The sequence below is a fragment of the Callithrix jacchus genome, chromosome 21 (assembly GCF_049354715.1).
Source record: "Callithrix jacchus isolate 240 chromosome 21, calJac240_pri, whole genome shotgun sequence".
In the NCBI taxonomy this organism is placed as follows: Eukaryota; Metazoa; Chordata; class Mammalia; order Primates; family Cebidae; genus Callithrix; species Callithrix jacchus.
The window spans coordinates 25,005,519-25,032,040 of record NC_133522.1 but is presented as its reverse complement, the minus strand read 5'-3'; the positions used below and the strand labels follow the sequence as shown (position 1 = coordinate 25,032,040).

Genomic DNA, 26,522 nt, shown 5'->3' with positions numbered 1-26,522 from the left:
GAAAAGTAAACTTGAAGTAAATTTAGGCTAGCTTGCAAATCAAATCAAAATTTAATCAAGAGGGCCGGGGTACAATCTCAAGAAGGCATGACTGAATTATTATTGATATCATAAAAGACTATATAATCAACTATATTGTAATCTATCTAAAGGGGAAAAAAGTATTTCTTTTTCCTTCTACCAACACAGAGAAGATAATCTGCTTGAAATTCAGAAAATAGCAGTGTGTCTGGAGAATGATATAGAATGCTCTCTTTTGGACCACAATGAGTCAGTACTGACTCCATAAATTGTAGAATACAGTGCAAAGTGAAAATTCAATGTTGCTAGTTAAAAGAGCAGAAAAATGTGCTAATAAAAGTGTTTAAAAATAAAGATTTTTCTTCCTTCTGCAGTCTCTCTCAACAATGTGGTGTTTTCTATTCACTAATGTCTTCCTAAGTAAAGAAAAAATAATATGTTAAATTATTAGCATGAACTTCATTATTTGTCTCTATATTGTTCAATGTTAGTTTTAAATGTAAATACAAGAGCATTTAATTTGGATGTTATATTATTGAAATTATACAATTCACATTTCGTTGCTCATATGTGCATATATATTTCATTCTTACTAGCAAAGTAGAAACACAATAAAACTAAATCAACTTTATATTTCACTTCGTGATTACATGCACATTTTACCAATATTTATACCTTCAGTTAAGGACTGAAAGGAAAAGAAACTATATTTCTGATGTGGTTTAGCTGTGTCCCTACCCAAATCTCATCTTGAATTGTAGCTTCCATAATCCCTGGAATTATGGGATTGTGTGTTGTGGTGGGGAGATAACTGAATCATGGGGGTGGTTTCCTGCATACTGTCTGGTGGTAGTGAATAAGTCTCATGAGATCTGATGGTTTTATAAAGGGTTTCCCCTTTTGCTTGCCCCTCATGCTCTTTTCTGCTGCCATCCGTGGAAGACATGCCTTTTACCTTCCACCGAGACTGTGAGGCCTCTCCAGCTACATGGAAGTGTGAGTCCATTACACCTCTTTTTCTTTATAAATTACCCAGTCTCTAGTATGTCTTTATCAGCAGTGTGAAAACAGACTAATACAAGGTTGCTCTCTTTTTCCTCCCATATCATCATTTTCAGCATAGTTTGGTAACTAACACAGGAAAGTAGCATGAATATGAAAGAATAGAAGTGTTTGTTCCTCCTAGCACCATTGCCATCCTTTGGAAATCTAAGCAAGTTCTGGTGAGAATGGAAAGCATGACCTCCTGTTCTGTCAGCTCCATGCTTACTAAGTACAAGTAACACACTTTGAGTCTCTCTGAATTCCCGCATATCCTGGGTCTACTGGAATTCTGTGCTCATGGAGCATCTTATTGTATTCAAGATGTTCAAGGAAAATAATGTAATAAGAAACAGCAGATTCACATACTGCATATATGTCCTCTGTTTATTCACAGGAATGCTCCATTGTCCTAACAGACTTCACTTAAAAAAACACAAATCCAAAGATAATATTATTAAGCATGTTAAGACAACAATAGCAGAGCATTAAACCAAGAGAAGAGTGGTTTCTTTCTGTGTGCTGGCCTTGTGTGACTGTATAGGTTGCACACACTGGAGGCTAACCCTGCAATGAGTTTTCTAGGATTCTATGTCAATACAGTCCTATAGTAGAGATAGATTCATCTGGCAATCATCTTGCTGACCTGAATCATTAAGAGCACACAACCTGGCTCAAGCCTGTAATCCCAGCACTTTGGGAGGCCGAGGCGGGTGGATCACGAGGTCAACAGATCGAGACCATCCTGGTCAACATGGTGAAACCCCATCTCTACTAAAAATACAAAAAATTAGCTGGGCGTGGTGGTGCATGCCTGTAATCCCAGCTACTTGGGAGGCTGAGGCAGGAGAATTGCCTGAACCCAGGAGGCGAAAGTTGCGGTGAGCTGAGATCGCGCCATTGCACTCCAGCCTGGGTAACAAGAGTGAAACTCCGTCTCAAAAAAAAGAGCACATAACCAATTTCCCTTCTGTCTATGATTCATTAGCAATCTTGCAGTTATAATTTGTCTTCCTAATGTAGACTTTTCTCCAGAACAGCAAAGAATAATACATTCACTCAGAAGTTAAATTTCTCACTATAGTTCAATATTGTCATTTTGCAAAAGGTATTTTGAATAAGTTAACAAAAAAACGGCCAGAAATTGACCATGCCTAAATACAGCCCCCAAATAAAGTTTTCTGGATATTCAAAGGTGAAGACTTAGTAATGACCAAAGTTGAAATATTGAAAATTCAACAATTCTGCATATTCATATCCTAACAACTATCCAAGATATGTATCTCTATTATTTCACCTTCTTCCCAAAAGAATTTTGCTCTTAAAATAATTTACCTGAAAGTTTATGGACAACAAGTGATGTGAGAAACATAAAATGAAGCATATTTTGAATAAAATGGTTAGCTTCTTTCTAAACTATTGGATGTATAGAATAAACGAAAGATCACTAAGCTATGATTTAGAGCACCCGAATTTTAATTCCCAGATCTTCTTCACAATAGCTGTGTGACACGGGCAAGCTTTATAACTCCTCTGTGTTTTAAGCTCCTTATCTACAAAATGAGAATTTTAGAATAAATATTCCCTGAGACTTCTTTCTGATTTGTAATTCTATAATTCTATTTTATCTGGGAAGTGAAAATTAAGCATGTCTCTTATTACCATAGCTCTAAGCTATGAAGATGCATTTTACACATTTTGTGGGCCCCAAGATGGGGTCTATAATGCTGTAAGGTTTGTGAAAGAAGGTGGGTAGAAGGGGGTCCACTCATCTAACACCTGATTAGCAAATGTGTATTTAAATCTGTGCTGTGCTCCTAGAAAACAAAGTGTCTCCCCTTCTAAAATATTAAAATTAAAAATTTTTAAACAGAAAATATTCCCAGAGGCTTTTCAGTGGAATATTTACGAATTTTTTCAAATTTTAAGTGGAATTGTGAAGTGTATACTTTCTAAAAGCCTATAGAACACTGTCCATCAGTTCATGGAATAAGCTGTTCAATGTTTTAGGCAACAATGCGAAGAGTTTTAACCTCTCCAAATTCTATCTAAAAACTTTAAAAAATATATTCATTTTCCATGTTACATCATTCTAAATCTGGACTACAAAATCTTTCTCATATAGTTATTGCTTATCTCTATGGGATCAATTTGATGTTGGTTCCCTTTAACACATAGAAACACATGTATATAAGTCATAAAATTTGCCACTAGAGTAGAATTGACTAAGACCTTCCTCTAAGACTCACCTGTAACTTATTAATCAAGTAATTTAACTTTTAATATGCACCTCTAAGTACTCATTTTAAAATAAAAAGAACGGAACTAGACATCTCAGTTATTTTAAATTGAGCCTATTCGATTGAGTCTACTGTAAAATTCTAAGACTCTATAGTTCTTAGTTTATATCTGCTAGAATTTTGGTTTTAATAATTAATGATTTAATCATACATTATGGTTAGACTTTTATGAATACGAAAAGCATTTGCATGACTTGGATCCTAAATATTATAAACTTTTGTAACCCAATTTTTTATATATTTCAGTAGGTAATAAGATGATGCTTTAACAACCCAGCTTTCATTTCAAAAATAAAAATGGCTATTGTTGTTGAATGTTTTGCTTTAATTCATTTTTATTTTTAATGCTCAAAATATATTTTGACAAGAGCGTGGTTTTTTCATCACACAGTTGAGAACACAGAAGCTTAGAAAGGATAAGTAACTTACCCAAGTCCCCAGAGCCAATCACAGTGCAGTCAAGATTCCAACGCTATCTCTTTCTCCATAGGCCATCCTTTTCAGTGTAGATAATGCCACCTTGTGTCTGTCTATGGCAGCCAATAATGCCAATAACAAATGAATGAAATGACTTTCACAGGTCCAACAAAATCAATGCCAGGATGCAAGTTTTCAGCCTGCAGAAAACATCATATAATTTTTAAAGTCTTCAGTAAGGACTATTTTGTTTTTCTTAAAAAAAAGGAGGAAATAATCACATTAAAAGCAAGCTAAAGAGTATTTGAAACTCAAATCACATGACAAAAGTGAATTGTAAATCTTAATTCTGTTTTATTTCCTGCCTCAAAATGGAGCTAAATCATGTAAGTAGGTTCAGAAGCCAATGTATTACCAATACAACCAAGGGAAGATGAAAAGTAAAGAAATAAAGAGAAATCAGTCATTAAATGTTCTCTAACTAAAGTATATCATCTAATATATTTACCACCTGCAAGTAGACAACAGAAACCTATATTTGAAATAAAGAGTTTTTTGGATAACACTCAAGATACATTAAAATAAAATGGTCCCAATTAATAAGATGGTGTAAAATTTGATTGCCTATAACAGTCTTTTTATGGAAAAAATAATAATGCACTGCAGCTTAGAGAAATAGTGTGAAATATACCTGTAAACCATTAAGGAGCCTTTTGTTACAAAACTGAACTGCTGATGCAGCCCTGGTATCAGCAAATATACCATTTTATTGCAGACACTAAGGCCCACAGCAATTCAACAGAAAATTAATTAGCATCAGCTCACCATAAATCTCAACAGTATTAGCTAAAATGCCAATTTTGTAATCACTTTTCATTAAAGCCAAAAATACTAATTAAAATTGATTTTTGCCTGCGCTTTGGTGAAGGGCTGCCAGTTAATGGCTTTCAGTTGTAATGCAGACCTTTACTTAAATTAATTTTGTATGTCGTCTCCTTCTCTTTTTAAAGATAATACAGTGTGAAGGGATAAGAGCTGTGGGTGCAGGAAAGGGCAATTCACATGCAGAAAGAATTGTCCACATGCAGTGGACACAAAGTGTTCTGAGTCTTTTACTAAAGCCTGCATGACCATGCTCCTTTGTAATCTGTTTTTGAATATTTTATTTCATGAGGAAAGATAAATAAGGCCTTTAGCAAATAAATTATAAGAATCAATTATTAGAAGAGGTTTGAATGGTTAAATAACATGTTTCTTTCAAAGAATTTTCTGAGTATAGTTACATTCTTATTTATGTAATGTGATCCATCTGTAAAAAACTATCCCATGAACTTAGTCCATGTTTGGAGGCTCAGCAAGAACCAATAGGGATTAATTAAAGTCTCAACATGTGTTAAATGAAAGCTAATAGCTATATAAATGTCAAATTCCCTTTACAGGAGTTAAACAGAAAAATAGCAATCCATAAATTTCTTAAAGGGTAATCCACAAAGGCTTTAATTGTTATTTTAAATTTTATTTAATTTTCTAAAAAAAAGAAGGCATGGTGCCAGAGTTGAGGTTTTGATAGCATCAAGATGAGTTAGATAAAGATTAAGGGTTTGGTTTGTCCAGTAAGTAATAGGTGATAGGGAATAACTTATATTCAGGATTTCTAACGAGCCCCAAAGTAGAACCAGAAGCCATACCGGCAAAGTAAGTTCAGAGTTCTAGAGTTCCTTAGATTTAGAATGAAAGGTTGGCCAGTATTTCTAGATTTAGGTTAAGAATATAGAAAAAATATGAAAGCATTCCCAAATAAGAAATTCAGATAAAATATTCTAAGATCCATTGAAGAGAGGTAGGACTAGGCAAGGAACAGATTTCACACATGATGTCTAAGGTTTTTATCCATGATGTCCAAGATCTCATGCAAGATTTAGAGAAATGCATGGAAGCTCCATCATTTTCTTTATGATTCTTTGACCTTAAGGCCTTCACTGCCTACCATGACCTCTACCCCTAACTACTAAAACTACAAACTTAACACTTTCTATTAAATTATCATGAAAAATCAAAATAGATTTCTTCTTAAAATATTAGAACAGCAAGCTTAATAAACGAATCTTCAAGAGTTGATAAATAACAGATATAAATTTCTCAGATTTATTTGCAATGTGCTAACATGAAGAAGTTAGTATAAACTTAACACTGAGGCAGCATAAATCCTGACCATTAAGAATCCCTCAATTCAGAATTATCATGAGACTAAATAGCTTCCATCCCAAAATGTGATAAAGTGTGAATAAAAATTTCAGTTTTGACCACTGGTTCTTAAGAAAAAAGTCATCTTGGGATCCCCATGGACTTATCTAGGTATGTCCTTATGGTCTTTTTATTGAAGCATATTTCATTTACATATCTGGGATCATGTTTTGGATTCTTATTTTTAAGTACCATGAATGAAATATTCAAAAATTCTACATGTAAGATGACACTGAAAAGAGATTTATAATTGATGTTTGCCACTAGATTGTCAGTCCTTCCCAGCATCTAAAATACCTCAAATCCTACATCAAGTCATTTTACATAAGTTTTAATGGTACAGAAACTATCCATTCAAATCTAGTGGTCATTAAATTTTCCATGCACCTCTACTCTGAAGTATGTGTTTAGTAATTTTCCAAGTGCAAGTAATTTAGTGATTGTGGCAAGTATTTTCCCCACTTATTTTAAATGGTCATCAAATATGGGAATAGCTTCTATCTAAATTGAGTTTCAATAACAGAGCATAAGAAACACTTGCCAGGCTGGGTGCGGTGGCTCATGCCTATAATCCCAGCATTTTGGGAGGCCGAGGCGGGTGGATCACGAGGTCAAGAAATCGAGACCATCCTGGTCAACAAGGTGAAACCCCGTCTCTACTAAAAATACAAAAATTAGCTGGGCATGGTGGTGCGCGCCTGTAATCCCAGCTACTCAGGAGGCTGAGGCAGGAGAGTTGCCTGAACCCAGGAGGCGGAGGTTGCGGTGAGCCAAGATCGTGCCATTGCACTCCAGTCTGGGTAACAACAGCGAAACTCCATCTCAAAAAAAAAAAAAAGAAAGAAAGAAAAGAAAAGAAACCCTTGTCATTGTCAATGGAAACAGTGTGAAAGCACAAAAACAAAAATTCAGCAAAATATCTCAGAAACAACTCTAACCTCCATGGTATGGAATCCTACTAAAACTATATTTAACTGGATTTCTGAATTTGTGTCAAATTGTGTAAAAAAATTTTTCACAATCAATATCTGTGATAATTACCACTTCTCCTGAATTTGTAATTTTTGATGGTCATGCAAATGCTTGAGGTTAGTTTGTGGTTTACCTTTGTTTCATTTACATTGGAATAAATCTTCTGAGCCCTTATATATTGGGAAGGTCTTTCTATTGCTCAGAAACATAGAAGACAACTTGGTGAAATATACACATTAGGATTTCAAATTTCTTCTCTCAAAATTCTCCCTTTTAATGTCATTTTATTATGACATCTAGTACAAAAGAGAAGTCTGAATCTAGTCTTTAAAAAAAAAAAAAATGATTCTTTTGGAAGCAACTTAGGAACTTTTCACCAGAGAGAAAGAACAGAGGTTTTCTGATTAAAAAAAAAACTTGTAAGCCTATATCTAGGTGTGGATTTGTAGAATTGATTTTGCATAAAGGAAAAAAAAATTTTAATCTGTATGCCATTTTTTTAAGTTTGTATATTTTCCTCTCTTAAGACTGGTTATTGCTGCTAAATGTTCTAATGTTTATGTCAGATACCCTACAATTTTCAAATATTCCACCAGTTCTTTTCCTCTATATGTATTAGTTACTCATTCTTTTTATTTATTTATTTATTTATTTGGTCTCTCTTTGTTCTCTCTGATTTTGGAGAGCTTCTGCAAATGATCCTCCATCACCGATTTGATTTAATTTTTTCATGGTATCAACTCTACCCTTCACTATATACTCAACACTTACCATTATTTCTATCATTATGTTACCTTTTCAACTCAACTTCTGTCTTCCTAATGATTTTCTGCTTCTATTTCATAGAAGCCAGAACTTCATAATGCTATAAAAGATGGTAGTATTCTAGTAATTTTTCTGTCTCCCACTATGGATAATTTTAAAAGATTGTTCTTACTCTACCATTTTAAAATATATCCCATCTTCATTTTAGAAGACTTCTATGCATCTACTCCTCTTATTTGGTCTACTCCTGCTGATAAAATAAGAATTTTCAATACCTGAATTTTTTTTAAAGTCAGAATATATACATTTCACTTGGCCAAACTTTCTGTTTACTTGGGTGTGGTTGCCAATTAAATTTCCTTTCAAGACATACAATAGCTTGATGCATAAGTTTTCTAATTATTAATATCAGCTCTAGCAGGATTTAATTAAATGTTGGTCTGTTAGAGTTAAAATGTAATTCTTACCTACCCTCATTGTCTGATACTGTGAAAATATGTTATATATGGAAATCTAAACTCTCCAGAAGGTAATGCTACCAGAATTATTGATAACTTTATTGGGAGTACTAACCTTCTAGATATCAGTCTTCTCAAAATTATTTTGGTTTCAGATGTGGTTTTAGATATTAAAATATGTTCAAAATATGCATAGATAAAATATTATTGGTAATGATTGAATATTGCAGGGCAATGCTATTCAAGCTGCCATAAATAGTAAAATCATTACAACAGAAAAAACTCTATCCAACTTTCTGGCTAATATCAAAGTTCTAATTATTTTATGGGAATTTCACTGAAGTCACTGATATCTGCCAAATCAAAAAATAGTTTATTTTTACAAAGAAAAGAAACAATTGTAACATCCAGTAACAGATAAAAATTAGAAAAGCTTTCCAACTTTGGGAGGCCGAGGTGGGTGGATCACAAGGTCAAGAGATCGAGACCATCCTGGTCAACATGGTGAAACCCCGTCTCTACTAAAAATACGAAAAATTAGCTGGGCATGGTGGCGCGTGCCTGTAATCCCAGCTACTCAGGAGGCTGAGGCAGTAGAATTGCCTGAACTCAGGAGGCAGAGGTTACGGTGAGCCGAGATTGTGCCATTGCACTCCAGCCTGGGTAACAAGAGCGAAACTCTGTCTCAAAAAAAAAAGAAAGAAAAGCTTTCCAATATTGCCTTAAATTTTTATTCATGATAATATATGGTGGAACTGTTTTCAATCAAGATGGAAAGAAGACTGTGATTCCTGATAAAGAGAAAATAAGCAAGGGAAGACCTATAGCTGCCCCACTCTAGTGCCTAGGCAGAGCTTCCAGGCCACAGTTCAGGGAAAGGAAACTCAGGCAGAACCCAGTGGTCTTCCTCAGTTAAACTGAGTTAGGACTCCAAGGAGGCCAAGATGGCTAGAGTTCATAGGGCAGAGTGCCACAGAGTAGAGACCTGCACACAGAGTGAGCTCCTGAAATATGTAGAAGAGCCTGCTTGAGTCTTCAGCAGCATTAATCTTTGCATGTATATGAGGAAACTGCACAAAATCAAGGAGAAACTGTCAAGAGGATTAGAAATAATATTCCCCAGAGCTGACCCATAGCCATGAATAGTTTGTGTTTGCACTAGCTGGACTGAAAAAAATCTCAGAATTCAGAGGTCATTAGGTAGAGTATTCAGAAAGGTATTTCCTTAGTAATAAAGGATAATTAACCCTAAACTACAGTCTTCTATGATCCCACCTAACAAAGCTCAAAAGCAAGGCTCTAATAGATAAAACAGTTTCCAAGTAACTTAACTGCATTCCAGAATAAAATTCCAGAATATTTATAGGAATATAAAAATAATCAAGATAAAATGTATAATGTCTGTCAGCCAAGTAATAATTACCAAATATGCAAAGGAGGAAAATATCATCTGGGAGGAGGAGAAAGAAATCAATCAACAGAAACAGATCAAAAATGTCACAGATGCTATAAGTTGTCCAAAAGGACATTAAAACACATCATAATCCCATATATTCAAGAAAAGAAAGAAAAGATGGAACATTTTAGGTAGAGACATGAAAGAAAAAGAAGATCCAAATTGAATTTTCAAGATAAAATTTTAACATCTGAGATTAAAAATGCACTGAACAAAGTTAATAGCAGTGAATATGAAAACATAGCACTAGAAACTATCTAAAATGAAAATGCAGACTGCAAAAGACTGAAACAAAGAAGTAACACAACATTAACAAACTGTGGGACAACTTCAAGCAGACTCATATATTTGAAATTGAAGTACCCAAAAGAGAAGTAAGGGGAAAAGAAAAAAACTGTTTGAAGAAATAGTGGCCTAAACTTTTCCAAATTTGAGACAAACTATAAACCACAACAAACTTTAAGCACAAGAAATATCAAGAACAATACACCAAGGCAGATGATAATCAAATTGCTTAAAACCCGTTATAAAGAGGAAGTCTTAAAAGAAGAGAAAAAAACATTATGTGCAAGGAAGCAAAGGTAAGAATGAAAATAGATTTCTTATCAAAACAACACAGGCAGAAAAACGTATTTAAAATACTGAAAGAAAAAAACTGACAACCTAGTGTTCTATACCCAGCAAAATTATCTTTCAAAACTAAGAAAGTCCTTCAGGAAGAAGGAAAAGTGATACTAAATGGAAAAATGGGTCTACACACGAAAATGGAGAACACAACATAATGGTAAACATACAGACATATATGAAGGTTCATCTAAAAACAAAACTGATTTTTCAGTCTTCTGCTAGTAAGACCTCCCTCCCTGAAATGTTGCAAAGGTCTGAACAGAAGTTAAGGTTCTCTGAAATCCATCTTAATAGGAGTGGGCAAAAAGAGAAGTGTCTGGAGTCAAGCACTGGGAGTCTGATAACTGTGTCTCTCATCTGAGAAGACCTATTGTGGTACAGCAACCAGGTCTCCCTGAATCGCCTAAACAAGTAGCCAGCTGAGGCTTTCTCTCCTTCTCTAGTCAAAGAGAATATGCCTAAACTCAAATTTTCATGTTATTGGTGGCTTTTTCAACCCTGGAGAAAGAACTTCAGTCTCTTACAGACCTCACATAGTATCAAAGTACTGGGCTTCAAGGTTTCCCAGACAATTTATATAAAAGGCTGTCTTCTAAATTCAGCTTGCCTGGTGACCCAGTAGCCTGTTGTATGCCCACTGACAATAGCTGTTCTTACATTTACCCAACAGAAGAAAGTCACGGGAGAATGGAAACCCTTCATGCTAATGCATATATATTCCATTTCTATTAGACCACACAGGCCATGGCATTAACTCCATGACATAAAGAAAATGCAGATACTATATGCTTCTTTCCTTCTTAACGGCTCTTAATTTGTAGGCTTTCCCCAGTAAATCCTATTTCTTAGTCCATATTCTGTGGCACTGTGGAAGACTTCCCAAGCCCTGCTGCCTGACAAGTGGTAGTGACCTCAAAGGGCTCAACTCATACCACACTTTCTTTGTCTTTTATATTCAAGATGATGACATCAATTACTATGTATTTCAGGTCACCTGGTGCACAGAGAAGAGAAACTCTTCTTATGTTTTCTAACAAATTTCAAAGTGCCATGGAGACAAAGTTTGCATGACATAGTGCAAAAATTTTTATGTTTCCTAACATTTCCATTATTACATATTAAAGAAATCATCTTGTAAGAATAGAACATCTTCAGCCTGACTGTGCTGTGCTTTTCTACACATTCTGAGAAGCATAGGCATTCCCAGAATAAAGCACAGTCATAATATAAATGAGGAGAGAAGCAGTGGGCAAGTTTGCCAAGTCATTGTTTGGATGGACCACTTATATGTTTCTCAATTCAATACCATATACCTTAGAGTCAGTGGAAATTCCTTTCAGATTCTGAAATTATGTTGATACTCAACTTACCTTAAGATGTTATAAGGTTTTTTCTTTTTCCTATTTTTTAAAGTATTTTTTGTGAGAATATAGTACAGACTATACTAGCCGCTAGCCGAACTTAAGCTATGTTGTTTTAAAGGAGATGTCTTTGAAGAAACATTGTGTGTGTGCATCTTCTTTTCCTTTATCTTGAGTTCTTTCTCAGATATTTTAGTGATCCCTCATGTAAATATGTTCTCAATGGTTCTGTCTAACCAGTCCTTCAGAAACAGAGAGATATACAGATCCAAGGCTATACCCTGCCATACCCATAAAAGAACTTTGACAACCGAAAATGCAAATGGACTGTCACTCCCACATTTCCGCTGTTGGGTGTAAACTACTATGTTTTACTAATTCTCTAAGTGATAACGATTTTGGTCTCTGCAGTCAAAGGTCACAGGACTGTCACCTATCGGTATTTTACCATAAATAAATCCAAACATTAATATTAATTAAAGTTGCAATATTATTTTGTGGCGGGATGCTATGGGAGAAATCGGTTTTTGATACCACCTGAAGAAAACAAGAAATAAATGGTTTTTTAAAATATATATCACATAATGTCATACTTCTGCACAAAACCATCCATTTCCCAATTCACTCAGAGATAGACCACAATTACCATTTGACCTCCTGTCTCTTTCCTTATCCCCACCTCACTCACAGTGTATCAGCTTCTCTGTTCACATTGAAATGCAGGTCACTGCTTTTATTGTCTTTGCATTACCTATTCCTTATATTTTGGACTTTGTTGTCCAAAATATTTTATGTTGTGTTTTCTCTGTTCCACCAGGTCTTCATTGGCATATTGCCCTATCAGTTCAACCTTCCCTAACCCCCAATTAAATATCAATGCCGTATCCTCTGACCTCCTTTACTCCCTTAACTATATATATTTTTGCATAGCATTCATCAGAATTTAATATGTGATGCATACTCATGCTTCACAAATAATTATTTTCTCCCTCCCTTGATGTTAGCTTATAAGAAGAGGAATTTGTTCCATTTTGTTCACTGCTACATTTTAAACACTATAAAGGTAACAAAAAATAACCAGTCAATAGCTATTTTCAAGTGAATGAATGTCATGTAAATGTCATGCCATCACCTCTAAGATAACTGCTTTCCAGGTTCTATCAGCACAATGTGAACAACACAGTGAAACTACATGTCGATGGAATTCTGGGTCAAAGATTGGACAGACAGTGTTAGCTTTTAAAAGTTCTGGTATTTTCTGCTCAGTGGAAAAAAAAGAAATAAGAGAAAAATATTTTCAAGTAAGTAATTGCACACCAGATGTCAGGGTACATCGATTTGCTCCAGTAAGGGGATCACATTTGAAACAGCAGCTTCATTTGAGGTAACCACCTGTCATTTTCCTGAAGTCATCTATCTTCAGCACTAGCCATATTGGAGAGATAAATGAGGATAGGGTAGGAATCATTTCCCCAGAATCTTTCACATATTTTATTGTGGTACTAATCTCTAGTGACTCCCTAGTGATCCAGCATTGTTTGGGTCAAAATTCTATTTTCTCCCCTTCAGAACTTTATTGTATGCATTCTGTATTTTTTCTAACTTCTTAATGTTAATTTTAAAAATGTTTTTAAATGATAAATGAAAATTATATACATTTCTGATATATACTTATATACATTTATTATTTATGATATACATGACATTTTGCAACATGTATATATTGAATAATGGATAAATACAGCTAATTAAAATATGCATTATTTCATATATTTATCATTTTTGTGGTGAGAACACCTAAGATTTAGTCTCTTAGCAATTTTCAAGTATTCAATTCATTGTCATTATCTACAGTTGCTATGTTGTACAATATCTATCTTAACCTTATTCCTCCTTTCTAACTAAAAATTTTTTTTTACCAACATCTTCCCAATTTCCCCCTACTGGGTTTGAATTCTGTTTCTCAGTTCACTCTCCATAACCCCATACTACGACTGGGAATCTTCAGTAGCATCATAAATTAGTGTCTACTCACTGGCAGTACCAAATAGTTATATAAATGGCACAACTGTGATAAGAAGTAGAAATAGAAAAATTTGGAGAATCCTAGAATAAAGCTTCACAACATATGCTTGTTTTTTCTCAAAGGTACTTTGAACTCTCTTCATTCATAGATGCTGAGACATTGGATCAATCCATTTGATTATGAGGAAAAAGGCTACAGATTTTCCAAAATTTTGCCTTCAAAAAGGGTACTTCATTGTAATTGACCACAGATGAAAATTTTAAATAAATGTTTTGTTACTGAATGCAATACATTTCCAGCTTTTTTCCCCCAATAAGATTTCCACTGTCTTCAGTCCTAGTATATCAGATCCCATCCATTTCTATTTCTAGTAACAATTTCTGCATTCTTCATTACAAGCAACAGAAACCTAGTTTACTTAAACAGAAGAGGGATTTTCTGGAAGGACACTTAATTAGTAATGTATTTCTGTGTAACAGATTATCCAATGCTTAACAATTGAAAACGACAAGCAGTTATAGTATGTCACAGTTTTCTGTGGTTAATGACATCAGTTTCTGTGGGTAATGGCTCTGTTGGGTGTTTCTGGCTAAAGGTCTCTCACAAGATTCCAAGCAGGTGTAGGCAGCCTAGGGTTGCAGTCATTTCAAAGCTCAACTGAAGGAGGATCTGTTTCCAAGCTCACTCACATGAGTTGACAAACCTCAGGTCTATGCTGGTTGTTGTCCAGAGACATTAGTTCCTTGCCATGCCGGTCTCTTTGTAAGTTCACTTACAAAATGTCATCTGGCTTTCTTCAGAGCAAGTAAGAGAATGAGTATACTAATGACAGAAGCCACAGTCTCTTTGCAGCCTAATCTCAAGAGTAACATGTCATCACTTTTGCCATATTCTATTTGTTAGAAGTAAGCCATTAGGTCCACCCCACACTCAAAGAAAGAAGATTACTCAAGGGCACATGAATCACTGGGGAGGGATCACTGGGGGCTATGTTAGAGCCTGCCTGCCACAATTCCTTACATAATTGACAAGGAAGCTAGAGAAACCTCTCAGAAAGCCCCAGGATCTAAGACTAAAAGCTAAGAACAGGGCCAGGTCATGTTCCAGAGATGAGGTGACTGCAATGCTATCACAGGACACTTCCTGTTCTTCTCACTAGCACTACTGCACACCTGGACTTTACTCCATAGTTCCCATTAACTTGAAATTTTTTTTTAACTAATTATAAGATTCAACGTCCTGGGCTTGAACATTCATTTGCTTGAGACTAAGTCACTTACCTGAGCCCTAGCTGCTAGGGCAGTGAGAAAGGAATATCTGCCTCTTAGGTCTCATTGTGTGAAGTGAAGCCTACCTGAGATTCCCCCCCAAAACAGGAAGGTTTCATATTCTAGATAACTAGAAATAAATAATCAGACTGAGACTTAGCTAAATTTATAGATTGATAAAATGGCCCTTATACATGTTAAATAGATACAAAGTTTCCTAAATTGTTACCATTTTGCACATGAAAACAAGGTTACTATTTTGATTAAAGTTTCAAAATGTTTATGTTTTCATTCACATCTCTCTATCTACAATGAAACCAATTTCATTCTTCTGTTGCTAAAAAAAAACTAAAAGAGATGCAAGACTGTTTAATCTGGATTCAAAACATATTCAAACAAGGTCAAACATGTGGTCAAAATGTTGGGCTGCAAGCCTGGTGTGACTCTAATGCCATAATTTAAAGTAGGAATTCATACAACCCCCTCCTCAATAACTGTGTTCCACACATTGCCTAGAGTCTGACTAATTTATGAATTATTACCACTCATATTATTTTAAGCTGAGATCCCTATAAATAGATCTATAACTTTAGGAGAGATGATATTGGTTCATCCATACCCAAGTGAAAGTGACTTCTGACCTCATTTTCTTTGATTAGAAAAAAATTAAAGAGGCCATAAGAACTCTAAGAAATTAAAGAAAGTGAGAAGGATAAAGCATAATGGATAATGTAAGATGCTAAGCTCACTTCATAATTTTTCATGCCCAATTCTAAACCAGATCACAGTCAGGGAATAAAAAGAGACAATGAATTTCTAAAATCTACTTTCATTTTTATCATTGAAAACACATATGTCAGCTATTTACCTTAGCTGACAAAACATATATCTGCCTATAAACCAGGCTGGGCTAATATAAGTGACTTTGAAATCACTAATTCAACAATATTCAGCAAATACTTGCTGGATGTATATTATGTAGTAGTAACTTTCCAGTCACTGGAGATAAAGTTAACAAGACAAGCCTAATTTTAGGGGGGAGGGGGTTGTTTTTTGTTGTTTTTCAGATGGAGTTTTGCTCTTATTGCCCAGGCTGGACTGCAGTGGTGCAGTCTTGGCTCACTGCAACCACTGTCTCCCAGGTTCAAATGATTCTCCTGCCTTAGTTTCTCAAGTAGCTGGAATTACAGATACCTGCCGCCATGCCCAGCTAATTCTTTGTATTTTTAGTTGAGACAGGATTTTACCATGTTGGTCAGGCTGCTCTCAAACTCCTGACCTCAGGTGATCTACCCACCTCAGCCTTCCAAAGTGCTGGGATTACAGGCATGAGCCACTCCACCCAGCCATGACAAGCCTAGTTTTTGGTCTTATGAAGCTTACCAGTAAAAATAGATAATAGGTAGGTTACACAGACGGAAGAAAAAGAAAAAAGGAAGGAAGGAAAAAAGGAAGGGAGGGATGGAGGGAGGGAAGGAGGGAGGGAGGGAATTGACAGGCAAGCTAAAAATAGCAGAGAAGTGGTTAATATTTAAAAGGCATCCCACTTTACCTCCTTGTTTACTAGCACTCATTTCAAGGTGAAATGCTCATTCATTACCTACTTTAAATCTAACATACACGAATCATGCCAAAGTTTAAGTCATTCACATGTGATTCATCTATGTAACTAAAGAACAAAATTATCAACATTTATAATTTGTACTTTGCTTTCCCTCAATGACTCCAAAATCTATAATTAGAAGAGAATCATTTAGATCCATGCTTATTTAGTTTAATAATTGCTATAAAAAAATCTAATGAAAAGACATCACTTCTGGACAATTTTTTTTATTTATTGTTATGATTGCTTTTTAGAGACAGGGTCTTACTTTGTCACACAGGCTGGAATACAGTGGCACCATCATGGCTCACTGCAGTCTTAAATTCCTGGTTCAAATGATCCTCCCACCTCAGCCTCCCAAGTAGCTAGAAAAGAAGCATGTGCCAAGATGGAGGCCTCACTATGTTGTCCCAGCTGGTTTCAAACTCCTGGCCTTCAGCAATCCTCCCACTTCTACCTCCCAAAGCACTGGGATCACAGACATGAGTCACTGTGCCAGCTTGGACAGATAATTTTAAAGACATTACTTGCTTTTTTCTTGAGTTACCTTTCAAAAACAGAAGAGACAAATTTTATAAAATTTTAACTATAACACACTTCCAAATTGAATTTTGAAATATGTCCAAAAAGGTAAAGATTGTGTTTAACCTTTGTCTACAGACTTTCATGTGGAGTTGAAGTTAAGAATGTGTGTCCTCCGTATCACAGGGCACATAGTCAGCATTCCATAAATGACTTAGGGGAATCAAATGGATTCCATTTGTATTAAACATCCTTTGATTCCTTTTAATCAGCTTTGCACAAAAGAACCAATTTTGACATGTAAAGAAAGCAAAGGAGTGCATTTTCTGAATGTTAATGCATATAATAGAGGGAGAGTCACATTTGTTATAATCCTGCCATAAAGTGGAGCTGTAATCTCACCATGCATCTGTTCCATATGCCATCAATTAGCTTGATGAAAACAGGCTAACCGTGCAGGAGTGATTAGCAGCAAAGATTAAATTCACTTCATTTTTAATTACAAATCTTTGTCCTTAAAATTCTATTGGCTTAAAGAAACCTCTACTGTTCTGTATCTCCTCCACAGTTGATGTGCTTTTTATTCTTCATTTTGAAATTATTAATGCATTTTATTTTGTACTTATTTCTAATTACAGACTTTACCCACAAATGTTACTGATATGCCCAGATGCCAGAATAAGCATAACTAAGATTGTTCAAATCTTACTAATTCAAGTTCAAATGATCTTTAGTAGCAAATGTAGTATCTGTTATATGTAGAGAGCTCTGAGGTTTACATATTTGTCACTCAACTTTCTGGTTCTATCCATTGACTGATTCATTCATCTATTAATTCAGCAAATATTAATTTCATGACTATTATGTTCCAGGAACTGATATAGGTGCATAGTATATGAAAATGAACAAAATAGACAAAAATCCCTTACCTCACCAAACCTATAGTACAGTGGTTGGAAATAAACCAATTGTTAGGGGCTGAACAGTATCAAGAAAAATGTATGTTGAAGCCCCAATCCCCAGGATGTAACAGCATTTAGAGATAAGGTATTTAAAGATATAATTAAGTTAAAATGAGGTCTGTGGGGTAGATCCTATTCCAATATGACTTGTGTCCCTATAGGAACAGAAATTTGGACACAGACATGCATACTCTGAGACTGAGGAAGGACTGTGGAAGATGAGGGGAGAAAGCAGCCATATGCAAATCAAAGAGTGGAAGCCTCAGAATAAAATCAACCTGCTACACTGTGGTTGCAGCCTTCTAGCACCCAGATCTGTGAGAAAATAAATTTCTGTTGTTAAAGCCATCCAGTCTGGTGGTATTTTGTTATGGCAGTCCTAGAAAACTAAAATGCCAATTAACAGCAACAAAAATAACCAAAATTAAAATAGTAAATTATATCATATCTTGAAAATTAAAAACATTATAAAAATATATATCAAAAGAGAACTAAGAAGTAGAGAGACATTAATTTACTTCCATCTCTGAGAAAATTATTGCAAAATATGGATACCCTCCATTTCTATAAAAATAAGGTAACAGTCAGAGAGACTTTTGAAGAAAAAGGAACATTCATAAAGACTCTACCACATCAATTGTTTTCCTCTATCATTCTATTTTTCTTAATAATCATAGAGCAAAATATGACAATATATGCATATGTTTTATACCATTAAAATTGCTTAATGTGTTTAATATGTAAGATTAAGCTAGCCAAGTGAACAGCAGTGACACAGACTGTCTGATATTTTAGCATTTTATTCAATAAATTTTTAGAAAAAATATAAATGTCTACTTTTAAATCTTTGGTTTTCTTAACTTTTATGACTAGGTGTTTTGAATATAAACTCAATACTTCTGAACCTGATTGGCAGAATCAAGAACAACACAGCTTAAAAACTGAGAGTCATTTTTTGCTTTTACTATTGAAACACAAATTATTTTGTTCTTTTGGTTCTGGGAGATACCACTTTGGTGTACAGGCTAGGTCAAGCAGGTATAAGTCCCAAGATATCGTCACTGTTCTTGTGATTGCTCAACGTTAATTAAGCAATGTAAATGCAAATCGTTTTGGCTCATTAAGTCTTCCACTTTATAATGTAAAATTCTCTGGGTCGATGAGTGATGGCAGTGCAGAAGGCATATCTCTGATAAAATAATGCAACTCCACCATCCTCTACAGAGTAGCCAAACAAACTCTCATGGCATTACTCTGCATGGACTTTTCTAGAAAGATGATACTCAATAAAATAGGACTTCTAAAGACCAGCAAAATGCTTCATCATATCACCAAAGAATGAGGTAAGGAGTGATTCAGTCGATTTGGCCACTACTCATTACTCTCCTTCCCACCATGCCAGGTACACCCTGCCAGAAAAGTGTCATCCATAGATTCGTCATCTTCAGAACTTCCTCTTTTTAGTCAGGCAGGGAAGCAAAGAAGCAACATGTTCCCACTTGAGAATATTCTTGGATTCGCTCACGAATCATGCAGAAATTTCATGGTACTCCATTTTTTTGTTCTCTTATGCATGTGATCCTAATAAACTAGTTTAGAATTTTTTTTTTTTTTTTTGAGATGGAGTTTCTCTCTTGTTGCCCAGTCCAGTGCAATGGTGCGATCTCACCACAACCTCCGCCTCCTGGGTTCAAGCAATTCTCCTGCCTCAGCCTCCCAAGTAGCTGGGACTACAGGCGTGTTCCGCCATGCTCAGCTAATTTTTGTATTTTTAGTAGAGACGGGGTTTCACCATGTTGACCAGGATGGTCTCAATCTCTTGACCTTGTGGTCCACTTTGTCCTTGCCTCCCAAAGTGCTGGGATTACAGGCATGAGCCACCACGCCTGGCTCAGTTTAGAATTTTTATTCCATCTGAACTTCTAGGTTTTCTAGATCAAAGTTCATGATTGTGCCTTGCCTTACCTTTTCTCCATCACTGTTATGCCCACAGGTCTATCTATACTAGGTCATAACATTCAGAATCAAAGCAAGAATAGGATACCAGTAGTGGGTCGTGAAACAAGTGACACCATTTCTTTATTATCATGGTGAGAAGGATTTCCAAAATATATTCAAAGCATTTTGGTTTTCAATTTCCACATTAGCAACTAAGTTAATTGAAAAAGAAATGGGTAGAATTTTTGTCCTTGCAGCAAAAAAAAAAAAAAAATTTAAAAAAGAAAAGGAAATGAGGAGCTTTAGTTGGAAATGTAGGGGGAAAAAAACACTCATGTCAGAACCTCTGGCTAATAATTTCAACGTAGTGAATAAATACATAATAAACAGTGTAAGACAGCCAAAGTTATTCTCATAGGAGGACTGTCTCTTGCCTTCTCTCTTACCATAACTAATCACTAGTTTTGCATGCTTTGAAAATCAGATATTCTGTGCTGTTTCATCTACTTTCCAAGACGTGTTTATATTCCATAGCAATCCTTTCCAGGAAAGCCATGTGTATACTGTTTTATAGATCCTCTCGAATTTCTGTATGAGAAAGAGGTGGAATGTAAAAATAATTATATTTTGTAGATCAAAAGTATTAAGGTCATACACAGCGTAAAGGGTAAATACCGCTTTAAAACCTCCCTATGACTCCCCTACCAATGTGATTAATTAAGGGGAGACAAGTTAAAGCATTTTTGCCTAAGATAATCCAGAGGACAAAGTCAGAACAATGTGAGGCAGCATACCTGACCCAGCCAGGCTCCCCCATGACGCACAGGCGAGAACTCCACACATTTGACACTTAGTTGCTCTTCATTCCTGATTGGGTTCACTACATCCTTTTTGTTACCCAAGCTCAGCACTGGTTCCTGGCCCACGCTTTTCCCACCCCTGCCTGCTACCACCTCTGCAGGGTGGCCTCCATCCTGTATAAGTACCAGCTGGAACTGGCTCCATAAATAACATCCCTCTCAATCTGGCTCATACCACAACCAACTGGCCACCCAGTTGTTCACAGCAGCTTAAGCCCCCACACCTCCTCCCCTTGAGAGCAGCTCCAGCCCGGCAATCTCTTTGTAGTGAGCCAGTCCCCACCCCCTTATCCCCAGCTGTTCTCAGCCAGTTGCTACAGCTAAGCAATTAGACTTATCCTGACACAGGCCAAACTCAAGGCCACTAGTCAAGTAGGTGGTTTATCTCTCCTTTAAGTGTTCTTAGACTCTGCAGTGCTAGCGATAACCCATTCTTGGTCTCATATAACTATGAGATCATTCCTACTAAATCTTTCATTAGGCAGTTAGGCAGCAGCCGTTACAGCTTAACATGTGCCTGCCTTCCTCCTTTCCAAACCTTGCCCTTTCACGCTTATCTCTTAAGAGAAGTGGAGAAAGCATTAAACTTGGAATCAAGAGATTGGGTTCCAAAGGAACTTGAGCAACTAAGCGCTGAGTCTCTGTTTATTTTGGAAACTAAACAAGATAATGCTCATTGGAGTTTAGAACAATACACAACACCTAGGAGTTTCTCTGTATGAGTTAACTGAATGTTGAATTGAGTTTAGAAAAGCATTCCCATGACAAAAGAATAAAACCATAAGAGTGAAATAATGGGCATGGAGGATTTCTTAGAAAAGCCAACCAATCTAACTACTCAAAATAACTAGAAATTTGTGGCTGGGGGAACGGAAAAAAATAGACTCCCTAATGCCCATTTTTTGCCTTAAAACCTTCTTATCGATTAATTTCAAGATGCCCAAATCTCAAAGAAGAAATGTAGCAGGTCAAAAAATAGCCCCTCAAAGATACTCACTTCAAATGCCTGGAGTCTGTGAATGTTACCTTATTTGGAAACTTGTCTCATTTGCAGATGTAATTAAATCAAGAATCTCAAGATAAAATCATTCTGAATTATCAAGTGTGTCCTAAATCCAAAGAAAAATATTGTTATATGAGAAAGACAAGAAAATGTGAGACAGAAGAGGAGGCAATGTGGCCATGGAGAGACTGAAGTGATGTAGCCATAAGCCAAGGAAAGCCTGGAGCTACCAGAAGCTGAAAGTTTCAAGGGACAAAATCTCTCCTGGACCCTTTGAAGGTAGTACAACCCAGTCAGCACCATGATATCAGATTCTAGACTGCAAAAATGTAAGTGTATAAGTTTCTGCTGTTTAACACCACCCAGTTTGTGATAATTTGTTACAGCAGTCCCAGGAAAATAATACAGTGATCTTGAGAGAAGCAAGCTCTCTGGTATCGCTTCTTATAGTGGCACTAATTTCATGAGGTGGGTGGGGGACTTCACCCTCATGACCTCACCTAAACCTAACTGCCTCCCAAAGGCCTCACCTCAAGTAACATCACGTGAGGAGTCACCTTTGCAACATATAAAATTGGGATGGGGAGGACACAAACATTCAGATAATAACACTCTAGTAGTGATGTTTTAGGAACACAAATTCCTTTGGGGGGGGAATAACCTGGTTCTCTTTCCTCCAATATCATACATTCTCCTACCCTTTTCTACTCATGAAGGGATGTTTTCATATTCTCCACTATGAGGTAGTAGGAAAAACGTAGACTTCTCATACAACTTCTAAACACTTCTAATCAACACTGTGGTTAATACTGTCACTCTGAAATATACATACTTACTCACTCAACTAAGCTATATAAAATATATATTAAGAAACTTTTAGTTGATATCACTGTGAATCAAAGTGGAGAAATACATAGATGATTTATTAACATACAATCAAGAATCTGAAGTCCTTTGAGCTAAGGCGAACTCGTCTACTCAAGTGGAGAAAGAAGAACAAGCTTCCTGTTAACTTTTCTCAGTCTGGAAGGAAATTGGACAAGGCAGACTAGAGCTGAATCAAAAAAATATATGATCAGGAGTATGAGGATAGTAAAGCTCAAATTATGATGGATATGTCTGGGGTACTGAAACCAGGATGAGAGCTCTCTTGATTGTCACTTAGCGTCAAGAATTATCCACTCTTGGGCCGGGCATGGTGGCTCAAGCCTGTAATCCCAGCACTTTGGGAGGCCGAGGCGGGTGGATCACGAGGTCAAGAGATCGAGACCATCCTGGTCAACATAGTCACCACTAAAAATACAAAAAATTAGCTGGGCATGGTGGCGCACGCCTGTAGTCCCAGCTTCTCGGGAGGCTGAGGCAGGAGAATTGCCTGAACCCAGGAGGCGGAGGTTGCCTTGAGCCAAGATTGCGCCATTGCACTCCAGCCTGGGTAACAGGAGCGAAACTCCGTCTCAAAAAAAAAAAAAAAAGGAATTACCCACTCTTGTTTTCCCTTTACTACCTTGGCTGCTGCTTCTTGTTCTCCCTCACTGGAACCTCCTCCCATGGCTGACTTCTACATTTCAGAGTATCTCTGGGTTCAGAACTCTTCCCTAAATACAGTCAGACATAACCAATGTCATCCAAAGCCATGGTATTAACAGCCTCTTTTATGCTGACAACTTCCAAGTATATACCTCTAGTCCACACTTAATATTCAACTAGGAGTCTATGATGGAGATGACAGTATTTCAAAATGGACAGATCCAAACAGTTCTCTATAATTCTCTGTCTTAATGCTAAGAGAAAGAGAAAGTAAGCTCTCTGGTGTCTCTTCATACACACACACACACACACACACACACACGTACACACACATATATACATACAAATATACATATTTGAGAAGGGGTCTCGCTATCTTGCCCAGGCTGGTCTTGAACTCTTGGGCTGAAGCAATCCTCCCATCTCAGCCTCCCAAAATGCTGGAATTACAGGTGGGAGCCACCATACCCGGCCATCTTATATAAGACATGATTCCTATCAGATCAGGGCCCCACCCTTATGATCTTATTTAAGATTAAGTATTTCCTTAGAAGCCCCATCTCCAAATATAGCTAGGGGTTAGCACCTCAACATATATATATTTTACAGGGACACAAATATTCCATGTATATCAAATGGAGGAAAATGAGGCAACTGAAACTGAAGAGAAAACTAGTGTTTTCTACCATGCTAAGAAGAACTGAAGGGTTTAAGGAAGAAAAAGTATAAATTCATTTTGTGAGATTAAATTGTCTTAATCTCTCAAAATAAAAAAAGGCCAAAAGAGAAAGGAAGAATTCATGCCTTATGACATATTACTTGGTATAAATGATGGATAGCAACTAAAGATAGTGGTACAAATAGGCTATGCTCAATATAGGAAGGTATCACTGCAATTTGAAATGACTTCAAAACAAATAATTTGGCATGTGCTTGTAGCTTTCAGTCACTTTATAGGTATCTTTTTACCTCTTCAATTTCCTTGACTTAGACTACAATTTTTCATATTAATTTAATTAAACTGATGCAGATTGATTCCCTAGGTGGCCAGCAACCCACAGTTTTCTCTTAAATTCTCTGTGGAAATTAAAATGAGTTATCGTTTGAACCAACTACACAATTTCAAAACTGGTTCTTGAAGGAAAATAGAAAATTTGAACAAAACCAAAAAGTACCTTTGAAGTCTATTTGTTTCATATCGTGTAATTGTTTATAATTACTCACTATGATCCTTCCCTGAAAAAGGATAATTCACTGCCATCTATTTCCATATGACCTGCCAGTCCTTCCAGTAAAGAGAGAGAGAAGAGACCCTGGCGTCATGGAGTTTCAGCTCAGCCATGTGACGTGTTTTGGTCAATAGAATGTGGGTAAATGTGACATACACCATATCCAAGCAGAAGCTTTTAGAGTGTTATGAGCTTCTCCCTGCTCTGTTGCCTCCTCTGATCAAGAATGGGCAGGTCCCCATAGGTGCTGATTCCTCATTGTGATCTGGTAGGAGACCAGTCTCCCTGCTAAAGCATCACAACAGCGACCTTTGCTCCAGTTCCCAATAACTTCCGTATCTCCGAGTCCTTTTTAGCTGGAACTTTACTATCTATATCACTATCATCATTTTTGTCACAACCATTCAATTAGTCTCTAAAAAGTTCCAAAATTCCCCTCATCTTCCTGTCTTCTTCTAAGACCTCAAGTTGTTCCATCCTCTGCCCATTACCCAATTCCAAGGTTACTTTTCCATTTTCAAATATCTTTTTTTTTTTTTTTTGAGATGGAGTTTTGCTCTTGTTACCCAGGCTGGAATGCAATGGTGCGATCTCAGCTCACCGCAACCTGGGCCTGCTGGGTTCAGGCAATTCTCCTGCCTCAGCCTCCTGAGTAGCTGGGATTACAGGCATGCGCAACCACGCCCAGCTAATTTTTTGTATTTTTAGTAGAGATGGGGTTTCACCATGTTGACCAGGATGGTCTTGATCTCTTGACCTCGTAATCCACCTGCCTCAGCCTCCCAAAGTGCTGGGATTACAGGCTTGAGCCACCGCCCCTGGCGCTTCAAGTATCTTTACAGCAATGCCCCACTTCTCTGGTACCAATTCTCGGTATTAGTCCATTCTTGCACTGCTATAAAGAACTACCTGAGACTGGATAATTTGTGAAGAAAAGAGGTCTAATTGACTCACAGTCTCACAAGCTGTATAGGAAGCATGGCTGGGGAGGCCTCAGAAGACCTACAATCATAGTGGAAGGCAAAGAGGAAGCAAGCACATCTTCACACAGTGTTGAGAGAGAGAGAGAGCAAAGGGGAAAGTGCTCTACACTTCTAAACAGCAATATCTCATGTGAACTCGGTCACTATCATGAGAGCAGCAATGGGGAAATCCACCCCCATGATCCAATCACTTCCTATCAGACCCCTCCTCCAACACTAAAGATCATAATTCAATGGGAGATTTGGGTGGGGACACAGAGACAAAACGTATCACCATCTGAGATTTCATCAGACTGGACTTTATTGTCCATATCACTATCAGCATTTTGGTTACAACCATTTAACTAGTATCTAAGAAGTTTTAAACTTGTCCTCATAGTCCTGTCTTCTAAGCCTTAAAGATACCTGTCTTCAGGTATCTTTATAGCAGCATTCCACTCCCAGTACCAATTTTCTGTATTAGGCCATTTTTGCACTGCTATAAAGATATATCTCAGATCTGGTAATGTACAAAGAAAAGTGGTTTACTTGGCTCGTCGTTCTAAAGCATGAACAGCAGGCATGATACTAACCTCTGCTTGCCTTCTGAAAAGACCTCAGGAAGCTTTTTACTCACGGTGGAAGACAAAGCAGGAGTAAGGATGTCACATGGCAAAAGCAGGAACAAGACAGAGCAGAGGTGAACGTACCACACACTTCAAAATTACCAGATCTCGTGAGAGCTTACTCACTATTCTAAGGACAGCACTAAGCCATGAGGAATTCAGTGACTGTGTTAAGAAAAATTGCCTGTTTCAAAGGCAGGAATTTCCCAGCTCAATACCTCCATCCACACCCCCATCTGGAGACCAGAGGGGTTTCAAATGTAAAGTTCTTTGACTTTCCTGCGCGTGGGCTAGATATAAAGTCCAGGTGAGCTCCTGTGTTTAAAAAGCC

At 36.7% G+C, this 26,522-nt stretch overlaps 1 long non-coding RNA gene across 3 annotated transcripts in view; it reads right to left on the bottom strand.

Annotated features, from left to right (window-relative positions):
- Window positions 1-26,522, bottom strand: part of LOC144580648 (uncharacterized) — a 438,055-nt gene that overhangs the window by 216,955 nt on the left and 194,578 nt on the right. For all 3 annotated transcript variants that reach the window (XR_013530590.1, XR_013530588.1, XR_013530589.1), the window contains exon 2: window positions 3,792-3,979. This is a non-coding gene — a long non-coding RNA (uncharacterized LOC144580648). The remainder of the gene's footprint in view (window positions 1-3,791; window positions 3,980-26,522) is intronic.